The 23,917-nt window shown below is 41.7% G+C and overlaps 1 pseudogene; it reads left to right on the forward strand.

Annotated features, from left to right (window-relative positions):
* Positions 1 to 1,528: 1,528 nt before the first annotated feature.
* On the forward strand, positions 1,529 to 5,496 carry LOC145521901 (peptidyl-prolyl cis-trans isomerase D pseudogene; annotated as a pseudogene).
* Positions 5,497 to 23,917: the final 18,421 nt, after the last annotated feature.

Genomic DNA, 23,917 nt, shown 5'->3' on the forward strand with positions numbered 1-23,917 from the left:
GCACCAACATCTTAAAATGTCCAAACTTGGAAAGAAACCCTGCTCTTGTCTGCAAGAAGGAAATCAAGCTGCTCCCCTGATGGCAAGAGAGAGCACAGAGAAGCAGAAACTAGGAAAGCACATGGCTAATGAAATCATCAACCTAACAGAAAACTCATGACTCTTGTATATAATAATAATTGTAAAACTCCAGGTGGTAGAAATCTTTGATTACAGCAGGCATTCTCATGAATTTCAACCTCCACGTGATTCTCCCTGATAAGGATTCAGTGAACTTGCAGAATTATGGTCCCCTACCCTATCCATTTCTTCCTTCTGAGGAAAAAGGACTTGGTGATAAGAGATTAGGTAAATCTGCTTTAGGATTGTTGCTGATGATGCTCATGGAAACATGTGATTTGCTCCAAGTTTTTAATTTTTCTTTAATCCAATTGAGGGACAGGTCCGTCATCTGTGACTTTTCATCACACTGCTGCTGGTCACCAGTTAATTCATTCTAATTACACTAAGCCAATAGCTGGAATGTGGGTGATTCATAATTGAGTCTCAAATGCCTGCATGTCTGAGAGTCCAGCTAATGGAAATGTATAGGCCTCAGATACCACTGGTGCAAATATATGTGCAAACTACCTCCCTTGGATTCACACAGCAGGCCACAATTAAACTGATAATTAATCTAAGCTAATATCAACTTAAAAGACAAGAAAAGCATTGCAAACAGCAAGCAGCTGAAGAAAACATTGATATATGGTTTTAAAAAAGTGTATTTAAGTGTAGGAATTCCAACTATGTGTGTATCTTGTTCTGTTTACAACATTTTGCTTATTAAATATGAGTTTCAGGAAAGCAGGGAGTTTCCAGTTGTTTGTTTTGTTCAGATATACTCCCAGTGTCTAGACCAATGCCTGGCAACCATAGATGTTGAGTGAATGAATATACTTCACATAATTACAGTAGCAATGCATGACAACCAAATCTCCCAGTAGGAACGTCCACCAATAAGCAGCATTTGTTAGAATATAAAAATTCAAGTCTTATGGGATTATACCTTATTTGCCCCATAGAGTTATTCCTCAGCCCACTATGGCCCTCCCTACTCACATCTGTCTGTGAGCCTTACTTTGAAAGTCACAAATCTAGACTCTCTAAGCCTTGCTACAGTTATTCCCCAGTGTCCATAGGATTGATTCCAAGACCTCTCCAGATACCAAAATCCTTAGATGCTCAAGTCCCTTATATAAAAGTGTGCTATGTACAGCTGGCCTCTGATGAGTGGGTTCTGCATCCTCATGGTTGGTTGAATCTGAAGATGCTGAACCCAGGAATATGAAGGACAGACTATCCTCCCCAGGTGATGCATATGTGTGTTTAAGTTTGAGGAGCACTGCTTTAAAGACTGCAGTACTGGTGACTGCAGTAAGGATGGTGACTCTAGTCAACAACATCATATTGTATCCTTGAAAGTTGCTAAGAGAGTAGATCTTAAGTGTTTTTACCACACATGCGCATATACAATCCATGTGACATGATGGATGTGGTAAATAACTTTATTGAGGTAATCATTTTGCAAGTTATACGCATATTAACTTGTCACATACATCTTCAGTTGAATTTAGTTGCTCAGTCATGTCTGACTCTTTGCAACCCCATGGACTGTAGCACACCAGGTTTCCCTGTCCTTCACCATCTCCCAGAGATTGCTCAAACTTCTGTCTATCAAATCGGTGATGCCATCCAACCATCTCATCCTCTGTCGTCCCCTTCTCCTCCTGCCTGCAATCTTTCTCAGCATCAGCGTCTTTTCCAATGAGTCAGTTCTTCACATCAGGTGGCCAAAGTATTGGAGCTTCAGCTTCAGCATCAGTCCTTCCAATGAACACCCAGGACTGATCTCCTTTAGGATGGACTGGTTGGATCTCCTTGCAGTCCAAGGGACTCCCAAGAGTCTTCTCCAACACCTCAGTTCAAAAGCGTCAATACATCTTGAACCTTAAGGACTTTCCTGTAGCTGAAATGGTCAAGAATCTGCCTGAGATGCAGGAGACCAGGGTTTGATCCCTGGGTTGGGAAGTCCCTCTGGAGAAGAGAATGGCAATCCACTCCAGTACTCTTGCCTGGAGAATTCCATGGGCCGAAAAGCCTGGTGGGCTACAGTTCATGGGGTCACAAAGAGTTAGACACTACTGAAAGACTAACACACACAATTGTTGTCTGTCAGTTATATCTTGATATAACCGAGGGGAAACTACTGTAGTCACTGGCATAACAACAGTCTGATCCCTTGGCCCTGCACCAGCCAACTCCAGACAGAGGCAATAGAGACACCTAAGTGATTGGAGTGGGTCTCGGGTTAGTCCATCAATCAACAAATGCTTATCACTCTAGGCGCCATGCTTTTATTTCCCTGTGTGTCTCCCCTGACTACTACACAAAAGTCTCACTGTTAGTCACGTGGAGCGTCAAACCGTGAGTCACCTCAGTAAAGACAACATTCAACCCCTGTATTTTGCCTGTGAGGAAACTAAACTTGTGAATGGCCTCGGGTCTATAGAACAGACTAAAATCCAGGTTTTTGTTTACATCACATTTTATCCTTCCTCTGTGTAAAACTCAAGAGAGATATGGTTAGATTGGATCCCTACACGTATGACCAGACACCTGAAGTAGGGAGAGCTTGTCTCCAGAAGGCTTGAGGGAAGTAACATGTGTTACTTGGGATGTAACACATGTACTCCTTACATTCACCTCCTATCATGGATGAGAGAGCATTTAAAGAGAAGGCTGAGAATGGATATATCATTGGCTGAGTCCCTTTGCTGTCCACCTGAAACTCTCACAACATTGTTAATCAGCTATACTCCAATACAAAATAAAAAGTTTAAAAAATAAAAATAAAGAAAGGGTTAAAGTGCAGGTCAGATTTTGATAGGAAGAAATGGGTAGAAGGGAGAGTAGTTCAGGCCTCAAGGTCTTCCCAGAGATGAGGCCACAGAGGTTGTGTGTGGAGACAGTGAATGTGTCCCTTAGCAGGAGTTGAGGAGATTAGTCTGTAGAGTTCGGGTCACGTCGTGGAGAATGTCAACTCTAAGCTTGGAACAGGAAAGCACTGAGTTTGGAAATAATCTTTAAAGCCCTCTCAGATTGTTTTTCCCAAAGCCAAACTGTGTCTCTTATCTTTGGCTCAGAGCTTGTCAAAGAAAGTCACTTTTTGCTTCTTAAGTGTTGTTGGTTTCTTCCTTCCAATTGCTCTTCCGCACGTCTACGAGCTGTTTTTAAACTCCGCTTGGCTGTGTTGCCTACTGCTCAAAATATTTTGAGAACTTAAAATAGAGGACAAAGGTAAGGCTACTAAGCCTGCCATTTTGTGCCCCCTGCAACCTGACCCCCACTTTCCTCTCTGATTTTATTCCCCATGACCTGCTCTAGAGCTCCCTACCCTCACGAAGCTGGAGAATCCACTGCTTTACAGTAAAGTAAACACGTTACCACCTGTGGTCACAGCCTCCGCTGAAACAGCCTGTCTCTTCTAAGTCTACGAGTCTCATCTTCCTTTTGCATTTAGCTCCTCCCCTTGATTCACCCCACTATAATCATCAGCTACTGTCTCTTCTTAAAAACCTTTGCAATTTTCCCTATTATTCAAATGGCAACTGATTTATTTTTTCATTAAGCTGAAATTTGTTGGATGCCTGCTGTGTGTCAAGTTCTAAGAAGATAAGTGCCGGAATTCCAGCCCTGGAAGAGCTGACAGTCTAGTGGGGTAAAGAGTCACCTTTACAAGAGTATGAGAGATGTAGTGATAGCAGTAAAATTGAGTAATGTGAAAGCAACCAGGATAAAGTAATGAGAGGGATGAAGAATGGAAGGAAAGGAGACAGGGGAGAAGGAAGGGAAAGGGAAGGGGAGAGAGAGGGAGAATGTGAAGGCTTTTTGGTAACAGTGATTTCCCAGTTTAGCTTTGACGGATGGGTCATAGTCACAAAGGGGTGATGGGATGGGGAAGGATGAGTCCGTGTGAAGTCTTGCAGGTGACAGTGGCAAATTTGAAGAATCACTTAAGTTAACTTGTCAGGTACTTGCTGATGATGCTCGTGGAAATGTGTGATTTGCTCCATGCTTTTAGGAACAATTTTTCTTTAATCCAACTGAGGGGCAGGTACATCATCTGTGAGTTTTTTGTCACATTGTTGAGGTCCCCAGTTAATCAGCTCTAGTTAGACTGAGCTGATAGTTGGAAAACTGCTTCAAAAATCAGCCAATATTAAAATTCTTCCATGAAACAAGTTCTTTTAAAACAGAACCTGTGGATGGACCTTGCGACTTTAGGGTTCGAGCTGTCCAGTGACCACATGGTGTTACGAGGTGGTAGTACACGCATCTTAAGGAAATGTTGCATCCATCCCCCAGGCTAAGCCCTCCAACCCCCGTAACCCCCAAGTCTTCTTCAACGTGGACATCGGAGGGGAGCAAGTTGGTTGAATTGTCTTAGAATTGTTTGCAGATATTATACCCAAAACTGCAGAAAATTTTCACATTGTATACAGGAGAAAAAAGCATTGGACCTGCCACTGGGAAACCTCTCCGTTTCAAAGGATGTCCTTTGCATCGAATTATTAAGAAATTGATGATTCAGGGTAGAGATTTCTCAAATCAGAAAGGGACAGGTGGAGCAAGCATTTGTGGTGAAAAACTTGAAGGTGAAAATTTCCATTATAAGCATGACAAGGAGGGATTGCTAAGCATGGCCAAAGCGGGCAGCAACACCAACGGCTCCCAGTCCTTCATCACCAGGTTCTGACTCCGCACTTGGATGGGAAGCACGTGGTGTTTGGCCAAGGGATTAAAGGAATGGATGTGGCAAAGATTCTGGAAAATGTGGAGGTGAAAGGTGAAAAACCTGCCAAATTGTGTGTTATTGCAGAATGTGAAGAACTGAAAGAAGGTGATGATTGGGAAATATTCCCAAGGGATGGATCTGGTGACAGTCCCTCAGATTTCCCCGAGGACGCGGACGTGGATTTAAAAGACGTAGATAAAATTGTATTAATATCAGAAGACTTAAAAAGCATTGGAAATACATTTCTCAAATCCCAGAACTGTAAGATGGCTATTAAAAAATACACAGAAGTTTTAAGTTATGTGGAAGTCTCTAGGGCTGCTGGTGAGGATGCAAATGGAGCAAAGCTGCAGCCTGTCACTTTGAACTGCTTGCTGAATATCAGCGCTTACAGACTGAAGATGTCCGATTGGCAGGGTGCAGTTAATAGCTGTTTGGAGGCCCTTGAAATAGACCCATCAAATACCAAAGCACTGTAACGAAGAGCCCAAGGATGGCAAGGATTAAAAGAATATGTTCAAGCATTGGCTGATTTTAAGAAAGCTCAGGAGATAGCACCAGAAGATAAAGCTATCCAGGCAGAATTGCTGCAAGTCAAGCAAAAGACAAAGGCACAGAAAGATAAAGAGAAGGCAGCTTATGCAAAAATGTTTGCTTAATGAGGAATTCAGTTTTGCTCAAGTGTGCATTGATTGCATAAGCGAGGAAGACAGAACAAACGGTTTGTCTGTTCTGTGTGATCCCTCCCGTGTTACCTCTGATATTTTGGTTCCCCGTGTTTACAGTCCAGAAATATGGATAGAGACTTACTCTTAATATACCTACAGTGGCATCAATTCCCTTTCCAGTGGCTCTCTGCCTTATTCAAAGGATAATGGGTCTCCAGCCCATTTTTAAACTCCTAAAGACACATCCAACAAAGGTCTGTCTAGTCAGGGCTATGGGTTTTCCAGTAGTCATGTATGGATGTGAGAGTTGGACTGTGAAGAAAGCTGAGGGCCGAAGAATTGATGCTTTTGAACTGTGGTGTTGGAGAAGACTCTTGAGAGTCCCTTGGACTGCAAGAAGGTCCAACCAGTCCATCCTAAAAGAGATCAGTCCTGGGTGTTCATTGGAAGGACTGATGTTGAAGCTGAAACTCCAATACTTTGGCCACCTCATGAGAAGAATTGACTCATTGGAAAAGACCCTGATGCTGGGAAGGATTGAGGGCAGGAGGAGAAGGGGACGACAGAGCATGAGATGGTTGGATGGCATCACCGACTCGATGGATATGAGTTTTGGTAAACTCCGGGAGTTGGTGATGGACAGGGAGGCCTGGCATGCAGTGATTCATGGGGTCGCAAAGAGTCGGACACAACTGAGCGACTGAACTGAACTGACTGAAAGACACATTGTGTTTGAATAAACAGACAAAAGCTTGGGAAAAAAAAAAAAAGCAAGCAGAACCTGTGTCTTTTCTTCATTAAACTATAGATGATTGTGATATCAAACTGCTGAGGACTTTTTACTCCTCTTCAATCTATGACTGTAATAAAATTCTATCCTTTTGGCAAGCATTTACTGAGTATGGTGTTAGACTCCTCTTAGGTACCGCTTCCCACCCTCTCTTCTTCTGCGTGAGCTCTTTCCAACTTCCTCCGGGTGCAACTAGCCAGGCACCATCTGCCCACAGCTTTTCTGTTGACCACGAGGTGAGGACTCTGGGAGGTCTCATACATGCACAACTCAGAAACATAAGGGAGACCAGTGGGAAATGGGATCCAGAAATGAAGTCTTCTTTCTTCCTCTCTCAGAAGATTATTTTGAGATACAGTTTCTACACTTAGCAAAGGATGGTCTTAAACAGTCAGGCCAACATTTGCCCTCTGAACACCTTTCCCTCACTTTTGCTCTTCTGGAATTTCTTTCACCAGTAAGGTAGTTACATTTAAAGCCTTTGTCTCCAGAATTCCCTGGCAGTCCAGAGTGGTTAGGACTCTGCACTTTCATTGCCGAGGGCACAGGTTTGATTCCTAGTCAGGGAACTAAGATCCCACAAGCCACATGGCCAAATAAATAAATAATAGTAGTTACTAAAAACAAACAAACAAACAAACAAAAAGCTCTTTATCTCAGTCTCTGCTTTCTTGGGACTCCAGGTTAGAGAAGCCTTTATTTACTATGTGCCAGGAACTATTCTAGACTCTTGGGCTGTAAGGAAGAGAGATTGAAGTTTAATCAGCCAAAAACTGTGTTTATGATCTTCATGAGGAATGTGAAACACAAATTGCATCATTTGTGTATATGCAGATATATTATTCTTAAGAATTTTTTCCCCAGTGGCCTCTGTTAAGGGAAGAATTGAAAAAAGGGGGGTTATTAGAATAGAAGATTAAAAAAGCTATATGATGTATGATTAAGGAGTATGGGCCTATGTAACTATGAAAGTGAAAGTTGCTCAGTAGTGTCCAACTCTTTGCAGTCCCATGGACTCTACAGTCCATGGAATTCTCCAGGCCAGAATACTGGAGTGGGTAGCATTTCCCTTCTCCAGGGGATGTTCCTGATCCAGGGATCAAATCCATGTCTCCAGCACTGCAGGCAGACTCTTTACCATCTGAGCCACCAGGTAAGCCCAATGTAACTATGTAACTATGGAGAAACAGAAAACAAAAAAGATAGTGGCCTCATAGAATAATTCTAGGTACTGGGACCATAAGTTTTTCCTAAATGTGTTTTATTTCTCACCTTTTATTTCAGTTGTAGATATTTCTTTTCTGCATTCCCACCCCCAAACTCAGCTCCTTTCCCCTTAATAATCAATTATTCTTTTTCCTTCAGAATGTTTACGTTTAAACAGATGGTATGTATTTCCATGAGGCTATAACTTTCTTCACAGAGGAACGACCAGCATGTCTAATCATTAGGTTATATTTTAGGAAGACTGAGCACCCATTCAAATTAAGCCTCAAAACTGAATGTCATTCTCACCTATTTTTAACACTGGGTGGCTTAGATCACACAATTCCCATATTAATGACATAATACATTTTCTTTCAAACACAGTTGAAATTGACCATTAATGAAGAAACTGTTTTCATTTCTGAAGGCTTTGAAAATATGTCAAAGGGAAGATAGTTAATGTTCATTTTATTGGTCATTTTAAAGTATCCCACAATGAAGAGTAAGTGCCATTATTTATGCTATTCCTGAAGGATCTTCCGAGCTAGCATACCTATTTTGATCTCCTGAATGTTTTAAAACACAACATCCCAGCTCCCTTGCCCCTACCATCTCCACCCTGAAATTTCTCTCCTTGAACAAGAACATTTTCTACATCCTCCTCATGAATATCTGCTTGAACACAGCTGGTCATGTGGGGCTCCATGCAATTTCATTCACCTTGGGTCCATTTGTCACTATGAAAAAGAACACCATAGAAATGCCACTTAACTATGCTGTTCTTAGGGGAAGCATCCCTTGGTGACTATTCCAAATCATTGCCAGTACCATCCAATCATGCAGAGAAGTCACAAGTAGGAGATATTCATGCAGCCAGGCTTCCTAAATTTGTTCTCAGGCAAACGTGGCATTGATGTACCAAAAATGTGACTGGCTCATCTTTGGATAAAATAACCAGTGTTACTCTCTTCTCCCTAGCCTTAAGTTGGCTTGGTTTTGATGCCAGTTTTAAATTCTGGCTCTTGTAAAAAAAAAAAAAAATCAATCATCTTGCAAACAAAAGTGCTTCCACTTCTCAGAAAGTAGCAGGAGGCTCTACTTATAAAGGGAAGGATTCAAAACACTAAATTATGGTTGCCACCTTAAAGTAGGGGTTAGCATTTAATGCAATAATTTTTGGCAAGAGTTTGACTGGTTTATTTCCTGCCCAGAGCTGTTATTTGCTGTGCCTGCTTTATTCTTAGCCTCTTTTTCAAAGCGGAGCCCCTGCTGCTTTTTGTGTCCCTTGGAAGGCAGGAGTCCTATTCTTTCAGCTTCTTGAACTGAATTGAAATTTATGGTTTGGTACCAGGAAATGTATTTCCTCCCCCTTTTTTTTCATTCTGGGATGTATAAAAATGAAAGTTAAAGTCTTAGTGAATATTTAATAACCACACGAACATTTCCTGCAAAAGGACTAGTGTTATAGGTGGTGGTGGCTTAGTCGCTAGGTTGTGTCAGACGCTTGTGACCTCATGGACTGTAGCTCATCTGGCTCCTCTCTCCATGGGACTCTCCAGGCAAGAATATTGGAGTTAGTTGCCATTTCCTTCTCCAGGGGATCTTCCCGATTGCAGGCAGCTTCCTGCATTGCAGGCGGATTCTTTACCAACTGAGCCACCAGGGAAGTAGCTGCTGCTGCTACTGCTAAGTCGCTTCAGTTGTGTCCAACTCTGTGAGACCCCATAGACGGCAGCCCACTAGGCTCTGCCATCCCTGGGATTCTCCAGGCAAGAACACTGGAGTGGGTTGCCATTTCCTTCTCCAATGCATGAAAGTGAAAAGTGAAAGTGAAGTCGCTCAGTCCTGTCTGACTCTTCGAGATCCCATGGACTACAGCCTACCAGGCTCCTCCATCCATGGGATTTTCCAGGCAAGAGTACTGGAGTGGGTTGCTGTTGCCTTCTCCACCAGGGAAATAGAGAATTATCTAAAACTCACTGTTACATAAATGGCTTATTTTTGCATAACTGCAACTTTAGGGCAAACTTGCCTGAAGAGCCACATTTCTAGGGGTTGGGGTGATTAGGGAATAGCTGTCTAATTTTCGACTAATAGAATTTGGAGACACTTTAGGAAATTTCTGCTTACAGACTGGAAATTGCTTTGAAATTACTTCTTTTGTCCTAAATACTGATCCCATGTACACTTTGTATCACAAGTCAGGCTTTGGTCTTTATTGTCACCTAGCTCCCTCCTGGGACAGGAGCTTTAGTGGAGTTCAGGTCACTTGTCAGGACCAGAGAACCCCTTTGCCACCCTTTCCTGCCTTTGTGCTCCTGAATCCTCTTTCCCTCTAGGTCAAGCACGTGAAGCCTGTCATTTCAGCTGATCCAAAACCCTACGCTTTCATCCGGACTCATATTAGCGTCTTGTTTCCGTGTAGGAAGGGGTCTGTACATTTTTCTCACCTGGGTAAATGCTAGGATTGAAAATGTTGCCTCTCTCCATCTTCTTATCCTACCCTTCCCCAAGAGAGAAGTGGGGGCAATTTAGCTCGGGCTTGACACCTATGGAGTTTGAGCCAAGTCACATGGTGGGAGAGTAACTGACCCCCGAAGCCAGGTTCAGGCTCCATCCATTCGTCTTTTTTCACTCCTCTGTTCAGATGCAGAGGGTTTCTCCTCTGCTCCTCTGCTTTCTGTCCTCAAGCAGTAATCACTCATGGATGGGGCCAAGGTTCATAGCAGATGGTCCTTCTCTTTACACTGGTTGAGACGACAGCATTCAAAATCTGCCCTTCCAATGTACTTGATTGCCGGAGAGAGCATAGCCATGGTTTCTATGGTGAACAGCTGAGCTGAAGTCATCATAAGAACAGCCTGACCTACAGAAATATTTTGGTATTGGTGATTGACTATGGTGTCCTTAGAATGGAAGTAGATGGATATTCCACTAAAGTCTTATTCCATTTTGTATAAGTAGAAAAGCCTGAGATCTGATAAAAGGAGGTCTGATTTGAATCGCCATAATGGAGTCACATTCTTTCAACCAGCCTTGATCCTTTTGACAAATACAGAGCCTCTGGGATGAAGGATCCCTTAAAAGAGGGATCCTTAAATGTTGAGTTACCCAAGGGGAAAACCCTGCTACATAGGCAAAGTTTCTGCAACAACACTCCTCATAGCCTTCCCATTAGAGACCTGTGGCTATTTCCCAGGGTAACTGCACCAGAGAAAGGAGATGAATCAGATGTTGTGATTCTGGCTCCAAGCTGACACTATTTCCTAGAGATACAAAATGCTACTGTGGTCTACCAGTCAGAATGTCAAGGTCCACCCTTGACATGATTTCAAGGGATCAGAGAACTTTTGACTCGTGTTAATCTGTGTGTCTGGTGAGTTCCTGAACCCACCTTCTGACTAATTCTCCAATTCTAGATTTGCTTTGTTATTCAGCAACTGGCAGAAGCCCCAAGTTGGTTCTGTGACCTATGAAATGAGAACTGTTAATGGTAGGAGAGAGCAAATGGATTCCATTAAAACTTACCCAACTAGTAAACCAACAGTAATAACTGCAGTCTTACAGGTATTGCAGAGATTAGTGCCACCTTCAAAGGCTTGGGAGGTTTGGGTGGTGATTTCTAGCAAATCTGTATTTGCTATTTGGCTGATGGTGGATCACAGAGAATGATGTTTGATTATTGTAAACTTAATCAGATGGTGGCTCAAATCATAGTAGCTGTTCTTGATATGGCTTCACTGCTAGAGCAAACCAACGTATCCCCTGCTGTCTTGGCAAGCCCCTGATAAACAAGTATTAGAGGTTGAGGTTTAAGGATTTAGAATATTACATAAGCTTAGTTGGTAAAACAATGGCAGGGTTTGAGAGGACTGACTCCAATTCTGAAAGTTCTACTGTGGGTAAAATGATATCAAACAACATTGCATGCTGCAGAGAAATCATCCGTGTGTGTCAATCAGTGCAGCAAACTTTACTGTCTTATTTTAAGAAATTGCCACAGCCACCCCAAACTTCAGCAACCACCACCCCAATCAGTCAGCAGCCATCAACATTGAGGCCAAAATTTTTTACCAGCAAAAAGATTATGTCTTGCTGAAGGCTCCAATGGTGGTTAGCTTTTTTCACTTTGTTTTTTTTTAATTTATTTTTTTAGTTGAAGGATGATTGCTTTACAGAATTTTGTGGTTTTCTATCATACATCAGCAAGAATCAGCCATAGGTACACTGATGCCCCCTCCCTCCCAAACCTCCCTCCTCTCTCCCTCCCCAGGTGGTTAGCCATTTTAAAGGGCTTCCCTGGTGGCTCAGCAATAAAGAATATGCCTGCCAATGCAAGAGATGCAGGAGACACGGGCTTGATCCCTGGGTTGGGAAGATCCCCTGGAGTAGGAAATGGCAACTCACTTCAGTATTGTTGCCTGGAAAATCCCATGGGCAGAGGAGCCTGGTGGGCTACAGTCCATGGGGTTGCAAAGAGTCGGACACAATGGAGCATACAGCACATACACGGAGGGTTGAAGTTAGGCTTAAGTGGAGGTCCGGATTTCCTCCTTTTCTCCCAATTTGGGCCTTGTTCCTTACCTATAGGGAGAGCTGTTTTCTGTAGAGCTCACATTTCTTCCAGCCCACCCCACAAAGAATCATGGCTGTTTAATAACCGACTTCTGGAAGAACAGAGGGCCAGCTGAAGGAAAGATTCATATGCTTCTGGCCTTTCAACACTGTGCCTCACCCCACCCTGCTGAGCTTGGTAAATATCTGCCCGATTATTCTCTGTCTCTTGAGACAGATCTGTTTTTATTCTCATGAGCAAGAATGAGTAAAGGAACAGAGAGAATATCCAGAAGTATTTACTCCAACTCTGCTCCTTCATCACTATGGAAATGCCAAAGGGGTGGCAGGTGTTCCCCTAAAAGAGTCCAACTGGGATAAGACACTGCTTTTGTCTTGATAGGGCTTCCTGGTGGCTCAGATGGTAAAGATCTGCCTGCAATGCAGGAGACCCGAGTTTGATCCCTGGAGTTGGGAAGATTCTCTGGAGGAGGGCACAACAACCCACTCCAGTATTCTTGCCTGGAGAATCCCCATGAACAATGGAGCCTGGCAGGCTACAGTCCATGGGGTTGCAAAGAGTCAGACATGACTGAGCAACTAACATTTTCACTTGTTTTAACAAGAGCATTCTTTTTTATGTATTTATTTAAATTTTACTGAAGTATAGTTGATTTACAATGTCATGTTAATTTCTTCTATATAACAAAGTGACTTAGTTATATTTATTAATATATGCATATATATTCCTTTTCATATTCTTTATCTATATGTATATATGTACATTCTTTTTCATATTCATTTCCATCATGATTTGTCACAGGAGAGTGAATATAGTTCTCTGTGCTTTACAGTAGGGCCTTGCTGTTTATCCATCCTATATATAATAGTTTGCCTCTGCTAATCCCACACTTCCAATCCTTCCATCCCCCTTAGCAACCACCAGTCTGTCCTGACAAGAGAGCATTCTTGTTTGATGTTGCTGTGGGTGGGTATGAGATATATTAGAAACAAATTTGTGAACTTTGAAAGCTGAGTTATAGCTTTAAATTACTTTGCAAATAGCCAACGAATTAATCCCCCTTTTTTTGGTTGTTATAAAACAGGGTAGGATATTTTTCTTCCTTGGTTCCCTCGAGTCCAGAGACTTAGAAATGGGAAATTCAGCTTATACAGAAACAACTTCAGCTCTCAAGGTTAAACCGCATACTGATGAGCTAGAAAGTCTTTACTTATTGAATCTGCTTACATTGCCTTACATCAAACAGCGTCATCCATATGCCTTTCCACAAAGAAAGCTGTGCGGTATTGCATAAAACCGCTGAATCATCATCATGGTAGAGTCAGATGCAGCGTCTTTAGGAGACAACCTTTCTCTCAACCAGTATTTCCTGAGTGATCTCTTCTTCAATTCTACATGATGCAGGCATAAGTCCTGGGGATGTGATGATAGACTTTGCATTGTCCTTATCTTTCAGGAACTTCAAGGTATCAAGCAAATACAATATTTAGTATTTTAAATAGAATCACATAAATTTACACAAAATTCTGGTTGATTTGAATTGTGTTTAAAGACTATTTTGTGGTCTACAAATCTGGTCACAGTATAGGTCAAATTGCAAGCCCCCTCTATGCATCTCTTTCCCTGTAGCCCGAGAAGAAATTACCCAGTATGATTTATTTTAATATTTATTTGTTTTATTTGGCTGTGCCAGGTCTTAGCTGCAGCACACTGGATCTTCGATCTTTGTTGTGGCATGCTTGATTTTTTTGTTTTTTTTTTTTTTTAGTTTTGGCATGCAGAATCTAGTTGTGGCACATGAACTCTTAGCTGCGGTATGTGGGATCTTGTTCCCTGACCAAGGATGGAACCCAGGTCCCCTGCATTGGGAGCATAGAGTCTTAACCACTGGACCACCACATATGATATTATATGGCATTTTACCAAAGTTACTCAAGATTTAAAAAATGTCTATTTGTCACGCAAGAAATGGACTATATTGGCTTAGGTAACTAGGAAGTCCAAGGGTCATCTGGCTTCAAACAAATTTCAAACAATGCCCTCAGGGTCCTGCTTCCCTCTGCCTACATATGCTGCTTTTAGTCCTAGCCAGCTTTCATCAATTACATTTTAAGGAGGACTCTGTTCCAGTTTGGCTCATATGCTCATACCTGAACCAATGACTGTGGCCAGTGGCTTGCAGTACCATGATCGGTCAGACTCAAGCCACCACTGAGACCAGAGGGAGTTGGGGATTTGTAATTCACCCTTTGGTGCAACTGCATGGAATAAAAAAGAGTTAATTCACAGAGAAAGGAATGATGCTGAAGGATGAAGAGGTTAAAAACAAAAACAAAAGCAAAAACACATCTAGAGCAATCAGTTCTCCAGAACAGGCGCTTTATCTCTATTCACGCTCTGAACCAGCAAGGTCACTATGCTGTTCAGTTGTAGAGAGCTGGTAAATGTTTGAAACAACTGGAGATCTGGTGAAAAGCCCTACTTTGTACTGTTTGTCCGGATTTCTTGGTGTATTTACTCCAGCAAAGCCAATGTCAAGCTGCTAACCTCACATCCCTGTGCATGGAGTTGGAGGGATATGCAGAAAGGCTCAACCATGTGCTATTTCTACCACATAGATACAATCTATGTTAATTACCTCCAGTCCACAGATAAGAACAAATGCAAGTAGGAAGTGTAGTAATGTAAGTAGGAAGTGATGGAGTTTGAGTATTTATTACATTTGGTTTTGATATAATGTATTTAATTGTAAGTTTATATCATAGGTTTAAAAACATTTTGTGAAGTATAGTTGGTTTATAATATTTTGTTAGTTTCAGGTACACAGTAAATAACTCAGTAACACATACCAATACATACATAGACAGTATTGCGCTCATGGTCAGTTGTTAAGTCATGTCTGACTCTTTGTAACCCTTCGGACTGTAGCCCCTCCAGTTCTGGGATTTTTGGTCCAGGGATTTTTTTCAGGCAAGAATATTGGAGTGGGTTGCCATTTCCTCCTTTAGGGGATTTTCCCAACTCAGGGATCAAACCTGTGTCTCCTGCATTGCAGGTGGATTCTTAACCCCTGAGCCATCGAGGAAGCCATATAGTTGATAGTGATAATGGTTTTAATAACTCTGCTCATTTTGCCTCACCCTTCTAATTTCAAATCTACACTCACCAGTCACACCCTACCTTGAAAATTTTACATAGTTACCTGTCTGGATTCAAAAAACCTCTATTAAGAACTTGCTTCTTCAAGTTCTGTTCTTTGATAAAACAAAGTGCTTTTCCCTTCTTTTCTATTTAAAAATACAAAGTAAAAAGCTGTGTATTGAGCTCATAACAACTCACTTTCTTTGATTACTGGTAAGCTTAGTTACACTGAAGTGGAAGACAAATTTGTTCATCATTTAGTTATTTTAGATAAACCTTTAAAAATCCATGCAAAACCTATTCCCACTGAGAGTAGATCAACCACAAACTATATCACATTAAATGAATAAAATACAGTCTCAGAGGAACAAAATCAGTTAAAATCAAGAACTCAATATATGTTTAAAAAACATCAAAGCAACTTGCTGCAGAACTCCTCTTGGAAATTCAAGGAAAGATCATGCAAAAGTTCAAAGACTTGCTAACAGGCAACTCCTGTTCTTTTTCCAAGGAGGAGGCCAGAAAGAGGTCAGGAAGATTTCATTTCTTGTTTTGAAACATCTCTGAGATAACTTACCCTGCTCGTTGTTGTGGCCCAAATGGACAGGCTGGAAGCACTTGGAGAACCTCTGACAGAACTCAGAGAAGAGCCTGTATTGCCAAGAGAGTTGTTTATGACTAACATGTGTTGGGATGGAGGGTGGGCAGGGAAGTTGATGCCAGGTGAAAAAGAACTCCGTCCTAGAAGAGAATTCTCACCTCCAACGTTCCAGTTGCAGCTACACAAATTGCAAGTTATGCCAAATCATTTTCCCAGAAAGTGGGGGGCTTCTCCCTGTCCATAACCAGTAATTTCTTCAAGGAGAAAATGTGCAAATCACTCTTTCACTTTGGGAGTCAATGCTATTATCTGAAACCTTTATTCTCTAAGCAGCACAATACAATTATTGTAATTAAATAATGCCAAAGGCAACAGAAATATTTCTCTTTAATTGGTTTTTACCATGCTCACTTTTGATAATGATGGGGGGTGTGTGTGTGTGTATGTGCTGTCATATCTGGGTCTTTGCGACCCCATGGACTGTAGCCCGCCATGCTCCTCTGTCCATGGGATTTTTCAGACAAGAATGCTGGAGTGGGTTGCCATGCCCTCCTGCAAGGGATCTTCCTGACCCAGAGATTGAACCCACATCTCTTGCATTGGCAGGCAGGTTCTTCACCACGGCAGACCGAGGTTTAATCCAGTTTCCCTACCAGTTGCACGAGTTTGAATTTCCCTAATGTTCTGTTTATAGCTGCTCAGTATGTTCTTGGAAAATAATGTTGAAATTATAAAGATAGCTTAGTGACTTCATCCAAGGCAGGAGGGAAGGAATAGGTGGCTCATGAGTTACAAAGCCCTTTTTAAATGCAGACACCTTTTTAGAAATGGGTAACAATGGCAACACCATGAAACCAGCTGCCTCTTTATCACAAGGGAACAATTACCTTGTTCAAATGAATTTGTTTCAAGAGGATATGTTATAAATACCCCTCATCTCTGTAAACTACCTTGATATATATATTTAAAAAAATTCCCATGGTTCATTAGGTCTTTATTCTGGGCTGTAAAAAGTTAAAATTCTGTGAAAAGGAAAAAAGTAACTGATTCTGAGACCAAAAATTCAGCTTTGTATATCCCAGCGCATTCTTATTCAGAGGAGTGTGTTCTGGATGGGGTTTACTTTTTATTTGTCGGCTCTGGGTGAGGTATTGTTGAATAAAATTGCACTGAAGTCTGTGAGATGACAGTTCTAGAAAGACTGTGCAGATGCCTCTTGCCAACTTTAGGTAGGGGCTTTACTTTCTGATGAGCTCAGAACTGGCCTTCATGGTCTCTGGCCATCAAAAGAGTACAAGCTGGACAAAGCAAAGAAAGAAGTGGGGCTGTAGGAGGAAAGTGGGCAGGGCTGTTGTCTGATAGAGGAGCTTCCTACTCTGTGAATTCAAGAGCAAGGAAGAAGAGCTAAGCCAAGTGGGGAAAGTCAGGAGATATCAAGCTGGGGAAGGGGCATTGGTGCAGGGAGGTGACCCAAGATGGATGCTTGAATTCAACTTTGCAATCATATTTTCTGTTCTCACAGGTCAGAGAGACCAAACTTAGTCCACTAAATGGGTTTTCTTCTTTCTTCTCCTTAACCTTTCTAAGTCTCAGTATCCTCAGCTGTTAAATGTTGTGCCATCAACTGATCAATGGATAAATGCAAGGTGGTACACGCATATAATGGAATATTATTCAGCCATAGAAATGAATGAAGTACTGACACATGCTATGACGTGGATGAACCTTGAAAACAGTACGCAAAAAAGAGAGAAGCCAGACACACAAGGCCACATAATGTTTGATTCTATTTGTAGGCAAATCTATGGTTCTATTTGTAGTGGCAGAAAGTAAATCAGTGGCTACCAAGGACTGGGGAGGGAGGGATGTGGAATGATTGCTGATGGGTGTAGACTCTCTTCTTGTGGTGATAAAATCCTGGAATTAAATAGTGGTGATGGTTGTGTAACCTTGTGGATATATGGAAAACAACCAAATTGTACAATTTAAAATGATGAGTTAAAAAAAAGAAAATTACATTATTGTGAGCATTGGACAGGCTAACTTACAGAAATACAAAAATGGTTGGTAGTTTTAAAAAGTATTACTTTTTGGTTTCACTTTTCTTCTAGCTGTAAATATCCCTCTCCAGAATGTATATCATTTGACTCAGGTTTCACATAGCATTGTCCTTGAAATGACCTTCAAAACAGGAACAAAAGTATTATGATGACTGTTGATGAAAATAATAGCTATCACTTGACTGCTTAGTAGGCAACAACCCAATATTGGATATTTTCTAAAAAATTTTCTTGATAAATCAACAGAACAATCCTACGAGGTATCCTGACATTACACTTGAGAAAACAGAGGCTGTTTTGCCCAAGATCAAACAACCAGTTGATCTGGGAATAAAGCAAAGAGCTTTAAAACTCCAAAATCCATTTCTCTCTGCCATATTACATTAGACAAAGGTATAAATTACTGTAGGGAAATACTGAAGAATATCAAAGAATGTTATGAAGTACTTTAATCCAATAGTATGTTCATATCATTTGAAAATAAAGCTGTCTATATACCAACAGGATTTTTTTCATTGAACAGGAAAGATTTTATTTTACAAATAGACTGCTGTGGATGTGATGGCTTTGCTCTTGAAATTCTCTAAATTTCGTTCCATATATAACACAAAAATGTGGACAAACTTATAGAAGAAAAACCAAACTAGTCATTTAAATGTCAGTGCTGTGAATGTCATTTGAATCAAAGCATTTGAAATTCCCTTATCATGATGCCTCACAGCATCTTTCATAATCAGAAAGAGCTTTGAGCCAATACTACGGTGTTAGAAAAATTTGCCATTGACAACATATAACTGAAATATCATCAATAAAGATCCCAGACTGTGAAATCATTGAGAAATGCTGCCCTCCAGCAAGTTGGCATCTATGAACAAATTAACAGAGATTTTATTTTTACTCCAGGCTTTATTTGATCTACTGGCAACCGCAGGATTCTGAGCTAGGGCTGAAGGCATTATAAGAATAATTTCTTTCATAGAAAGATTCTTCTCATCATTGCACTGAATTTTCACAGGCAGTTCATCCGAAGTATGGTACTCGAGGTCACTAAGCTTTCAGAGGAAGCCCCAAAATGAAGCAAAGGTGTTTGAATGGAAAGCAAAGTTTTCTCTTTCCACTTCAACAAACTGGGCTTCATATATATATATGACCCAGTGTTCCAAGGAGAACTTTTTTCTATTTCTTTTTTCAAGTCTGGCATAAAGCAAACATTCCACATTGCCAATGAGTTTCCTGCTTTACGCAGAAACTCACATTTGTGGGTACAATCTGTAGTCTGCAGGGCTTCCCAGGTGGCGCTAGTGGTAAAGAACCCACCTGCCAATGCAGGAGACATAAGAGACACAGGTTCGATCCCTGGGTTGGGAAGATTCCCGTGGAGGAGGGCACAGCAACCTACCCCAGCACTCTTGCCTGGAGATTCCCACGGACAGGGGAGCCTGATGGCTTACAGTCCATAGGGTCACTAAGAGTCAGACACCACTGAAGCGACTTAGCACACAAGCAGGATGGACACTATGTTATTTATCTTCCATACACTATCTCATTCATCCAATATCACTGCGCTTTTCCTACAGACAGGAAATCGAAGACTAAGGCTTATAAGTACACAGCTAGTAAGTGGAGGGGTCAAGACTAGAACTTATTTCAGTCTGTCCCTTAAATCTAGTTTGCTTTTATAATGTTATGCTGCCTCTCAGAGAAATGCATTGGGTAAGCAAGGAAGAATATTATAAGGATGACCTAGTTCCTGCTATAGAATGCACTCTGAAATGGGATTTTAAAGATAAGTGCTGAATAATTATTCTATTCTAAAATTAAAGATATTCCTATTTATACAGTTTAATAATCTTGATTCTTACAGGGGAAAAAAAAAAAACCTTGTCATTCTTTAGGTTTCCAGGGAAAAACTGCTAGTTCTTTTCCCATCTTGTTATCATTCTTCCCCAAGAGAGGAGGGTGGCCACTGGGAGGCTACCAAGAGAATCACATCCAAGAGCCTGCTGGGTGAGACGCAGGCCCTTCCTCCTCTCAGGTCCTTGCCTGCTGATCCCTCTGCCTGGAACATGCTTTGTCCAGACATTCTATATCTAACTCTCCCCCCATCACTCAGGTCTTTGCTCATATCTTGCCTTCTCAATAAGGTCCACCTGGACCAGCCTATTCAAAATTGCAAACTGCTCACACCCCCTGCCCTGCACCCCAATCATCCTACCTTCCACTGTTTTGTGTTCATAACACTTACTATTTTCTAACACAAATAATTCATTTATTACATTTATTGCTTGTTATATTTCTCACCAACTGGAATATAAGCTCTTTGTGTGTTTAGTTCATGAATGTATTCAAGTGCCTGGGACATCTTTGTTTAAGGACTCAACAAAGGAATGAATGTGAAACCACACATTTCTGTACTTCTATTTCCTTCTATTTCTACTTGCAAGTTAATCAGTACTGCGCAATCTACTTGCATTGTGATTTTTTTTTTTTTTGGAAAGCCATGCTAAATATAGCAAGGAGCAGGTGGCACACACAAACCTTCAGCTCTGTTCAAGCACTTTCCCTGTACTGCTGACTCAGAAGGTTAGTTATTACAGATGAATGTGTTGCATGGTCTACAAATGCCTCCAGCTTTCCAGCTTATATCGATACCCACTCCAGTATTCTGGCCTGGAGAATTCCATGGACTACAGTCCACGGGGTCTCAAAGAGCTGGACATGACTGAGCGACTTTCACTTCACTTCACTTCATTTGTCACTTGTTCCCAGACACAGAGAGCACTGTGGATGCTTACCACTGTGCACATCTGCACCGCAGATTCCAGTGAAAACAAGAGTTGGCCTAATAACTCTGTGCTCTCGGATATCTTGGTTTCTTTTCCTTTTATTCTCACATGAATGAGATCAACATTGCCAAAGTCCCTCCTTGCCATTTTCCAGATGAGGAAATACCACTTGAGAGTGGTCGAATGATTCACCGAAGGGTACCAGGGCTGTTGGTGCACATATTTCAGAGTTTGTTGGCTTGACTCCAAGTACAATGCATCTGTTCATACCAAAGAGATTTCCCAGTGCTCACCTCAAATCCACTCCTCCTGTTATCCACACACTGTATTCGAAATGCCTAGCCAGCCTGTAACTAGCTGGGGGGGCACACTTCTCAGCCCTGCCTCGTAGTTGCTTACGACCAATGCAGTGGGGGTGGGGGTGTCACTTCCCTGGGTGGTTTTCCGTGCTCTTTGCCCTTTCCAGGATGCTGGATGGTGACATTCAAGAAAAGTCTAGAATACTATCATAGCCATCCACCTGGGTCCCTGAATACCTGCTTGGGACTGTTACATGAGAGAAGAAAGTACACACTAAAAAACCTTGTCTTTTTCTTTTTCTTCTTCTTCTTTCTTTTGGCCATGCTGCATGGCTTACAGATCTTTGTTCCCCAGCCAGGGATCCAAACTTGAGCTCCCTATAGTGGAAACGCAGAGTCCTAATCACTAGACCACCAGGGAAGTCCCCAAACCTTGTTATTTGAGTCACTGAATGTTTTGGGTGTATTTGTTGTTTCAGCTTAAGTTTCTCTAATTTACACAATCCAGATCACCATTTTGCTTAAAGATTTTCAGTGCTGGCAGGTTTACCACTTTTCAAGGCGATAAAGGTTAACTACTTTTTTTATGAGTCAAAATATCTTTTTCCTATTTCTTCTGATTTTTCCCTTTGGAGTAAGCAGAATTTCAGTAGATTTCTTCAGAACAAGGCTGCTAATATTTGATCACCGCTTAAGGGCAACCAAGGGGTCTTTTCTTCAGAGCTTGTGTATAAGCGTTTGTGTGTTGTAAACACAAAAGTTGAAACTAAAAGCTATCTCTCTCCAAAAATGTGCTATATTGGATGGCATTTAGGATCACTTTTTTATTCTTCTGCTTATTTTAAGGCCAGGGAGATCAAAGCCAGGGAAGAAATTCTCCTCAGAGAATTTTGGTTCAGTCCTCTCCCTGATTTAATCTCGCTGTCCAAATGGCTCAGAGAAATCTGATGAAATGCAGGTATTTGGTTGTCACAAGATGTAAGCTGACTTTATATTACCAGTGCTCTCTTGAAGTGAGAGAGAATGAAAGTAAGGAAGCCCAAGCACATGACCCTGAGTGTCCATATATAGGAGGAAAGCTTCATGTAGATCTGTGAGGAGAGAAGGTGGTGTGAGATTGAAAAGGCAGCAAATGGTTGGAAAGCTGTAGAGAATGACATCTTCTAAGAAGCCAGTCAATGCCTTCCCCTGCTCTGTGTCTTCCTAATGCCACCATGGGAGCCCAGCTCTGTCAGCAGGACCCTCTTTACCTGCCAGGTGACCTTTCTCTTACTTGTAAACACAACTCCTCACCAGGATGTCCCCAAGTGTCCACAGCTTGGGGATATACCCACCGAGACATGGCAGCCCAGGATTTGGCCAATAGTTCATTCTCTCTCCATCGTAAACCCTTCAGTTAGACATCTTTGGTGTGATCTAATACAAATGTGTCCCCTGACTGGTCCAGTCAGCTCAGAGCTGTTCTAGCCTGCTTGATTCCTATCCTGAAGGGATTACTAAGTACAACGAGGAGTTGAAATGCTTAAACACAAGATATTAAAGCAGAGAGTAGTCAACATGAAACACCTTTGTGATTCTTCATGGATAAAGATGGCAGGGGGACAGGTAAGAGTGAAAAGAGTGAGCTGGACTCACCCATTTGCCAACCTTGCCTCAAATCGTCAGTCTGATGTCTTAAGCTGAAAATACTGGACAAGGCTTATGACTCTATTGGCTGAGGAGAACGACTGTACTCTTGCTTAATTTCATCCGTCTTCCAGACCCATAAACTCTCCTTGTTCATCCTGCTGTGGCACCTTTTGACTGACATGTTACTTCCTTGTCTGGAAGCACCAAAGGACACAGAAACAGCTGTGATAGTAGCTCAGAAGCCTGAGCTACTGTCTGGCATGCAACGAGAATGCAATTTCCTGGGCACAGTGCTATCCATGTCCTGTAATGGTCTCTCCTGATTTCATTAGTGACCACAAAAGGGCCCTTTGTGACTGGAAAGTACACGGGGTATGCACACACACACACACACACACACACACACACACACAAGAAAGAAACATTAGAACATGTTTCCCAACAAAAATATGGGGCTGATACAACCAGTCCTTTTATTCAAAAGGTCAGTAATTGAAAGCAAAAGATTGTCTCTGGTCTCCTCAGTGTCTGAAGTCATCCTCAAAGATGGTATCAATGTCCTCCTCTGAGTAGGCATGTCCCCTTCCTTCCACCTGCCTTGCCTCCCCGAGATCTCAAATAATCTCCTGTCATCATCAGGGTCCTGGCAAGAGGTCAGAAGCAGTGAGAAAAGGATGCAGAATTTGTTTGAGCCCCTTTCAGGAAATCACAGTTTGTCCTCAAGTGTATAGTCCCTTTCCATGCAAATTTCAGCTACAAATGCCTCCCCAGATGTGGGAAATAAACCTCCTGGAGGCTGCCGGTCTCTTTCCCTGGCAGGAATTGGCTCCTTTTAGTTACTCAGGTACCAGATTGAATTAACGTCTGTCTCCTCCTTCATACTCTTTTCAACAACCAGCCCTCTCCTGCTCTAACTTAATTTCTATTTTCAGGCCTAAGTAGAAAATTCCCTTTAACTCATATTAAAATCTCTTCCTGCTGTCAATGATGTCCCTCAGTAGTAGTAATATACGTCTCCAATAAATACTTTGAAAACTTCCTACTGACTTCTTCCATTTGCCTTTCAATGTCCAATTTTCCCTTTCCTGAAAAAGTAAAAATAAAAAAGGAAGGCATGCAGCTATGATGAAATGGAGTGAATGCTTCAGACACTTTGGAGTTCAAGCTAGAAGTGGTGACGGTGAGAATTTTACCATTGGAAGTGATACATAATGGTTATTTATATCCTATCTTTTTTTTTTTCTCTCCCCACTTCTCTAGAGACATCTATAAAGACTCTTACTTTGATCAGAAAAAAAGTGGGGAATGAGGATACAGAGGGGAA

This window comes from Giraffa tippelskirchi, chromosome 9, assembly GCF_054371585.1.
Source record: "Giraffa tippelskirchi isolate mGirTip1 chromosome 9, T2T-mGirTip1v1.2.pri, whole genome shotgun sequence".
Classification (NCBI taxonomy): domain Eukaryota; kingdom Metazoa; phylum Chordata; class Mammalia; order Artiodactyla; family Giraffidae; genus Giraffa; species Giraffa tippelskirchi.